The sequence below is a fragment of the Alexandromys fortis genome, unplaced genomic scaffold (assembly GCF_014885135.2).
Source record: "Alexandromys fortis isolate MF-2015 unplaced genomic scaffold, M_Fortis_MF-2015_v1.1 scaffold_94, whole genome shotgun sequence".
In the NCBI taxonomy this organism is placed as follows: Eukaryota; Metazoa; Chordata; class Mammalia; order Rodentia; family Cricetidae; genus Alexandromys; species Alexandromys fortis.
This window is the reverse complement of record NW_026067979.1, coordinates 3327902-3335759: the sequence shown is the minus strand read 5'-3', so window position 1 is coordinate 3335759 and position 7858 is coordinate 3327902.

Here is a 7858-nt window from a genome sequence, read left to right as displayed (position 1 = left end):
TCCCTTGTTGATCTACATTCTTTTTTAAATATTTATTTATTTATTATGTATACAATATTCTGTCTGTGTGTATGCCCACAGGCCAGAAGAGGGCACCAGACCCCATTACAGATGGTTGTGAGTCACCATGTGGTTGCTGGGAATTGAACTCAGGACCTTTGGAAGAGCAGGCAATGCTCTTAACCTCTGAGCCATCTCTCCAGCCCCTGATCTACATTCCTTAGTCTAATGCCAGCCTTTGCTACACCTTCTGCACACTCCAAAAGACTGTGGCCTTCTGTTTGAATTATTTCTATAACATTATTTCTAGGAGCAATTTCCCTACACTCCTTTTTCAGATGACCTTGTCTACCACAATGAAAACACCTAAAATTTTGATTTTTCTCCATATTTTTAGAAAACAATGCTCCCATCCAAGTATCATCATTAGAAGTATGAGGGACAATATCAATTGTCTGTCTGATCCATTCTTCTATGGGTGCTAATCTTGTCCTTAAAGGCCTAATTCGATTAATATTTGCCCAACATCAAATCACAGATAATATTCTATGTACAGCTGATGTTAATCTATGTAAAAACATCAGTGAAAGCTTCTTTGAGCCTTGTGTAATTTTAGTAAATGATTCAATCTTCTTTCCTGATTCTTCAACCTTGTCCAAGTATTCAAAGCTGCTATAAAACAGAACCAGGGTGTTAACATCTAACATACACTGTCTTTGCATATCAGCACACTGACCCTCACCAAGGCTGTTCTTCTCCAGTTTCACAATGCAACGATGTGGCAAATTCTGCTCTAAATTCCTCTGTCAGTGTCTGAGCATTTTTGTTTTTTTTTTCATTAGTATATCTTTTCAAGGCCTGCATCCTTTTAGTTAACTCGTCATCTTTAGTATAAAACAACCACCAAGGTTCTTATTGATAAGATATTAATTACCATATCGATAGTAAGTATTATCAGTATTGTGTCAGTTAAATCATGGATCTTCTCTATGCTTTATATATGTGATTCTACGGTTGGGTTTTTGTTTTGTTTGTTACATTGTCAAAAGGATGTAATTTACAATGAGATGGAAAGATTAAAGCTTTAAATTAAATAAAAACACAAGCTGGTTGGTGGAGCCCATTTTCTATGGAGAGATACCTTGCTCAGACTAGATATGGTGGGTGGTACACTTGGTCCAGCCTCAACAAGATGATGGAACAGACTTAGTTGACTTCCTAGGGGAGGAGTGGATGGTGGTGGAGTAAGGGGAAGATGCGGGGAAAGGGGAGGAAAGTGGGGAGGGAGAACTGGGATTGGCATGTAAAAAAAATAAGTAAATAAATAAATAGACTAAAAAAATAAAAAAAAATGGAAAGAGGGACTGGAGAGATGGCTCTGTGTTTAAGAGCACTGGCTATGTTCCAGAGGACCCTGGTTAGACTCTCAGCAACGGAAGGGCAGCCCACACCTGTCCATAACTCTGGTTCCAGGAAATCGGATGCCCTCTTCTGGCCTAATGGGTGCTGTGCATACTTGGTACACAGACATGCAGGCAGGCAAGACACCCATACATGTAAAATAAAGGTTAATAAATTTTTAATGATAAAAAAAACCCACTGAGGGAAGTAATAACGCACACCTGAACATGGCTGTAAGTTTCTCAATAAGCTGCACCTAATAAAGATATTTTAACAGCGATTTTAAACATGGGAGTTTTAAAATGAGTGCAAGAGAGATGCCCAGACTCCAAAACCACAGAGAAACCCTGTCTCAAAAAACCAAAAAAAAAAAAAAAAAGAGAGAGATGCCCAGAGAATAAATCAGCATACCCCAGCGTGTGTGGGCTTCTCAGTGAGAGTTAGGATCAAGTGACAGCAGTGGCTATATACACCATATGGTGGCGCTCAAGCTAAATCCCAAGGGATTGCTAAGAATCACCCATATTCACAACTTTTCCCTCTCTTTAGTAAGTGAGGCTGTCTCTGGAGATGCCTTGGACAGAATTATTATCTGATGAAGAAAAACCAGGAGCCACTAGGGTTGAACAAGGATTTAGAACATCTTCTTTTTATCACAAAGGTTGTGTGGTGAGTGTGTGTGTGTGTGTGTGTGTATGTGTGTGTGTGTGTGAGAAAGAGAGGGAGAGATTCCTAGAAACCTGTAAGTTCATATCAGAAAAGGGAGAAAAACTTGAAGAGTTGCGGGAATCCTTGCTTTTCAGCTGACCAGAGACTCTTCAGCTAGATGATGGGGTAGGGGTCCTTTTTCCTCATAACTTTCTCGTTTTCCCACCTTTCCTCAGGCTCTTGGAGTATCAAACAAATGTGCTCCAATACTGGGCGCGCTGCCCGGGGAAGGGGGAACATGGAGGGGCATGGCTGTGATGGATGGTAAGGCTTTCCAATTCCTGCCTTAATAAACCATAATTCTTCCTACTGTCTCTGTTTTACCCTTTAGACATCACTGTAGACCCCCAAGAGGACAGTCGCAGGAGAACCAGCTCAGCCTGACTGAAAAATCATTTCTGAGAAGAGCTCTTTTTTTCTACAAGGTAAAAATTTAGGGATGAAAGATGATCTTAAAAGGAGACGATCCCACCTGAATTCACTCTACTAGCCCCAGGAGGGACTTAAGTTAGTGTATTCTCAACAGTGGAAAGATACAGAGGCCACACTAAGCCCAGTCTACTGTTACCCAAAATTGGCAGTCAAGATGAATTCAGCTGGAAGGCGACTCCTACAAGACTGCACTCCAGAATTTCTATATTTGAAGGGAGGGTATCAGCAGGTGAAGGAGCCTGTACCCAGTCTGTTAAGACAACGTGCTTTAAACAATGATACCTTCATGTGAATTTATCTTTGCAATGCGTAATAGCAGAAGCCTCAAATATCTGCCTATTTGCTTAAATGGTGTTTTAAACAGCAGATACACACGACACATTCCTTTTTCTTTTCATATGTGTTTACTTGTTGCGAGGGATGAGGCAGAGGACACATACCAAGTCCTGCACATGGAGGTCAGAGGACAACTTTCCAGATTGGTTCTTTCTTTCCACTACATGGGTCCCAGGTATTGAACCTGGGTAGTCAAGATTGGCCCCAAGTGTTTTCAACCAGATGAGACATCTCGCCAGTCCCAGATGATATGTTCTGTTGTATTCTCTGGCACAAACAAAGTTCAATTACTTTTTGAGTCATGAACTTTTCTGCTTCCTTTTGAATTTCTTGGATTACCATGACTTAAAGTTAGAATTCAACAGCACAAATTTAAAAACCTACAAACTCATGGAAACTGAATAATGCTCAACTGAATCACCAATAGGTCAAGGAAGGAATAAAGAAGTCAAATACTTCCTAGAATTCAGTGAAAATGGATGCACAACAAACCCAAACTTATGGGACACTATGAAAGCAGTACTAAGAGGAAAGTCTATAGCACTGAATACCAACCCAAAGAAAGTGGAGACATCCACACCAGTGACTTAACAGCACACCTAAAAGCTCTAGAACAAAGAAAGCAAACTCATGCAGGAGGAGTAGATGCCAGGAAATAATCAAATTGAGGGATGAAATTAATAAAATAGAATCAAAGAGAACAATACAAAGAACCAATGACAATGAGATGATTCTTCGAGAAAATCAAAAAGATAGGCAAACCCTTATCCAAACTAACCAAAAGACAAGAGAGAATATACCAATTAACCACATCAGAAATGAAAAGGGGGATATAGCAACAGACATTGAAGAAATCCAGAGAATCATTAGGTCATACTTCAAAAATCTGAACTCCAACCAATTTGAAAAATGTAAAAGAAATGGATAATTTTCTGGATAGGTACCACATACCAAAATTAAGTCAAGACCAGATAAGCAGTTTAAATAGACATGCAACCCCTAAGGAAAGAGAACCAGTCATTAAAAGTCCCCAACCAAAAAAAGTCCAGGGCCAGATGGTTTCAGTGCAGAATGCTACCAGAATTTCAAAGAAGAGCTAATACCAATACTCCTCAAATTGTTCTACACCATAGAAACAGAAGAAACTTTGCCAAACTCCTTTTATGAGACTACAATTACCCTGATACCAAAACCACATAAAAATGCAACAAAGAAAGAGAATTACAGACTAATCCCCCTCATGAACACTGATGCAAAAATACTCAATAAAACACTGTGGCAAAATGAATCCAAAAACACATCAAAACAAAACAAAAACCATCCATCATGATCAAGTAGGCTTCAACCCAGAAATGCGAGGATGGTTTAACATAAGAAAATCTGTCAATGTAAATCCACCAAATAAACAAACTGAAAGAAAAAAGTCACATGATCATCTCATTTGATGCCAAAAAAGCCTTTGCAAAATCCAACACCCCTTTATGATAAAAGTCTTGGAAAGATCAGGGATACAAGGAACATACCTAAACATAAGAAAGACAACATCAAATTCAATGGAGAAAAACTCAAAGCAATTCCACTAAAATCAGAAACAAGATAAGACTGTCCATTCTCTCCATATCTATTCAATATAGTACTTAAAGTTCTATCTTAAGCAATAAGACAGCAAAAGGAGATCAAAGTGATACAAATTGGAGAGGAAGAAGTCAGACTTTTACTATTTGCAGATGATATGACAGTATACATAAGTGACCCCAATAATTCTACCAGGGAGCTCCTACAGCCGATAAATACCTTCAGTAATATAGCAGGATGAAAGATTAACTAAAAAAATCAATAGCCTTTCTATATTCAAATGATAAAAGGGCTGAGAAGGAAATCAGAGAAGCATCACCTTTTACGATAGACATAAATAATATGTTTTTGGGTAATACTAACCAAACAAGTGAAAGACCTGTATGATAAGAGCTTTAAGTCTTTGAAGAAAGAAATTAGAGAAGTTATCAGAAAATGGAAAGATATCCCATGCTCTGGGGATAGGTAGGATCAACAAAATAAAAATGGCAACCTTACCAAAAACAATCTACAGATTCAATGCACTCCCCATCAAAATTCCAACACACTTTTTCACAGACCTTGAAAGAACAGTACTCAACTTCATATGGAAAAACAAACAAACAAAAAACCCAGAATAGCTTAAGCAATCCTGAAAACAAAGGACACTTGCTCAGCTATATTCATAACAGCATTATTCATAATAGCCAGAACCTGGAAAGAACCTGGAAACAACCTAAATGCCCCTCAACCAAAGAATGGATAAAGAACATGTGGTAAATTTACACAAGGGAGTATTTATTTACTCAACTGTAAAAAAACAATAACATCATGAAATTTGCAGGCAAATGGGTGGAACTAGAAAAAAAAACCATCCTGAGTGGGGTAGCGTGATTTCAGAATGACAAACACAGTATGTACTCTCTCATAAGTGGATACTAGGTGTAAAGCAAAGGACAACCAGACTGCAGTTCACAGCTCCTGAGAAGCTAAGTAACAAGGAGAACCTAAGAGGGACGCATGGATCGTCCTGGGAAGGGGAAATAGATGAGATCGCCTGGGTAAGCTGGGGGCAGATGGGCGGTGGAGGGGAGGGTATGGGGGGTGAGAACATGAGGGAATGGGATGGTTGAATTGGGGGAGGGACTGTGTGGGAGAGCGATGAAAGAGATAGCTTGATAGAAGAAGCCATTATGGGGTTAGGGAGAAACCTGGTGCTAAGGAATTTCCCTGGAATCCACAGGATGACCCCAGATAAGACCCTTAGCAAATAGTGGGGAGTGTGCCTGAACTGGCCCTCCCCTATAATCAGATTGGTGAATACCCCAACTAGATTAGGTGCCCCTGATGACATCATGATCCCTTCCATCAGCCCAGATTACCTCTCGCTATGCTTATTTTTTGTGAAGAAAAATTCATGTGTTTAAACTACTATCTCTCAGCTCACCGTCACTCAAAGCTGAATGTAAGTTCTTGTTAATATAATGGTGACTGTCAAATTTACACATCTTAGAGAAAGGACTCAGCAAATAAACATAGATCAAAGTCCGTGAGAGGTAGAAACAACCTTTACACGCTCAACATCCACTCAGTTGATATGGCAGGATCTGAGGGTCAGAGGGAAGGATGGAGAGAGTGAAGCAAAATGGGCGGGTTCTGTGGCCTTGGTACTGCTGGTCCCAGGTCAGCGAAAATGCTTCTTGGCCACTGAGGATACCGACTAGCACCCTGGAACAGATGGTGGGCATTTGGATCACTTGGAGCTTGAAGGAAGCCAGATGAGGCCAGAGAACACCCTGGTTCCAAGATAGAATGGTGCACATATTTTACACACACACACACACACTATAAATACATACTTTATATATACAACATTCATGGAAGCCCTGCTTCCCAGAGAGGCAGACAAAGCACACTGCCCTCCACACCCACTGCTCCGGTTTCCACAGCCAGTTGTCCTCCGTCAACAGCAATCCAGAACATTCTTATAGCACAATAAGGAATTATATTTGGAGAACAAGAGAGACAGAAGTCACATTTGCATAACTTTTAATATAGTATATTATTAACATAATTCTCTCTTATTATTAGCTATTGTTGGTAGTCTCTTACAGTGCCTAATTTATGGATTAAGCATTAGCAAAAGCATGCAGAGAAATACCAGTGTATACACAGTCTGGAACTTTCCACGACTTCAGGTATCTCTTGCGGAGGCGGGGAGGGGGTTCTTGAAATTTCTGTCCTGTAATTAGTTACTTGTCTCATTGCCATGACAAAAAGACCCATCAAAACAATTTAGGGTTTGCTTTGGCTCACAGTCTGAGAGTAAGCATACCGCCGTGGGAAGTCATGGCAACAGGGGTGTAAGGTTGAGCCGGTCACATTGCGTCCACAAAAAGATAGGTGCCACCCGTGCTCGGCCCACTTTCTCATATTTCGTCCAGGACCCCAGCACGTGGGGTGTGTCTTCCCACCTAATTAAGACAGTCTAGAAACTTCCTCATAAACATGCCCAGGGGCTTGTTTCCTCCGCGTCTCTAGATCCTGTCGAGTTGACGGTAGCAACCAGCCTAAAGCTCTAGTTTGAAAACAAGGGAGGGAAAAAAAATAAGGGAGTATCAACCATGTGAATTATTGTTTCTCCCACACAAGTAGAAGCTGAGAAGTTGGCTCGTCAGAATGTGACGCCTGTGCACCACTCGGAGTCAACTGGGAAGGAAGTGAGATGCCCATAGGTTGAGCAATGCGAAAGTGATGCCTGCCCCAGGGAAGCGTGACATCATCCGCAGGCAGGCGCTGATTCCTGTGCTCCAGTACTTACTTGCCCTGTGGACAGACACCTCCCTCTGGCCAGCCTCTGTGGCAGAGCAGGGGACATAAAAGAGGAGCCAGCTTCTGAGCTCACCTGGAAGGAGTGACAGCTCAGAGGGAGCAAGATCTAAGAACAGGCTGTCACTGCCTCACGGGAGCGGCCGGCCGCGGGCCAGGCCTGTGAGGAGCCAGGGGCGGGACCTGAATGACTCCTTCTGGAAGTTCCTGAAGGTTCCTTTGAGAAGGTGACATCTAAATCAACCCAGGGGAGGATGAGTAGGAGTGTCTGTCCCACCTTCAGTTACTCTTCAGGTGGCTGATGCCAGAGGACAGATCTTGGCTCCAGGTTCATAGAGCAAGGAAGTGTCAATGAGATGGTTGGAACAATCATTTCCCCCTCTCTTCCATGCTAGGAGCTCTTCCGGCGCTGCTATCTCATTTGCTCTGGACAGGGTCAGAGGTCAGGGCCAGGGGTGCTCTCCTCCCCTGAGGAGGCTGGGTCTGAGATGTCTATCTTGGCACCTTAGAAGTCACACCCTGAACTATTTCAGGGATGCATAGCATTAAACACACACACACACATACACACACACACACACACACACACACACACACA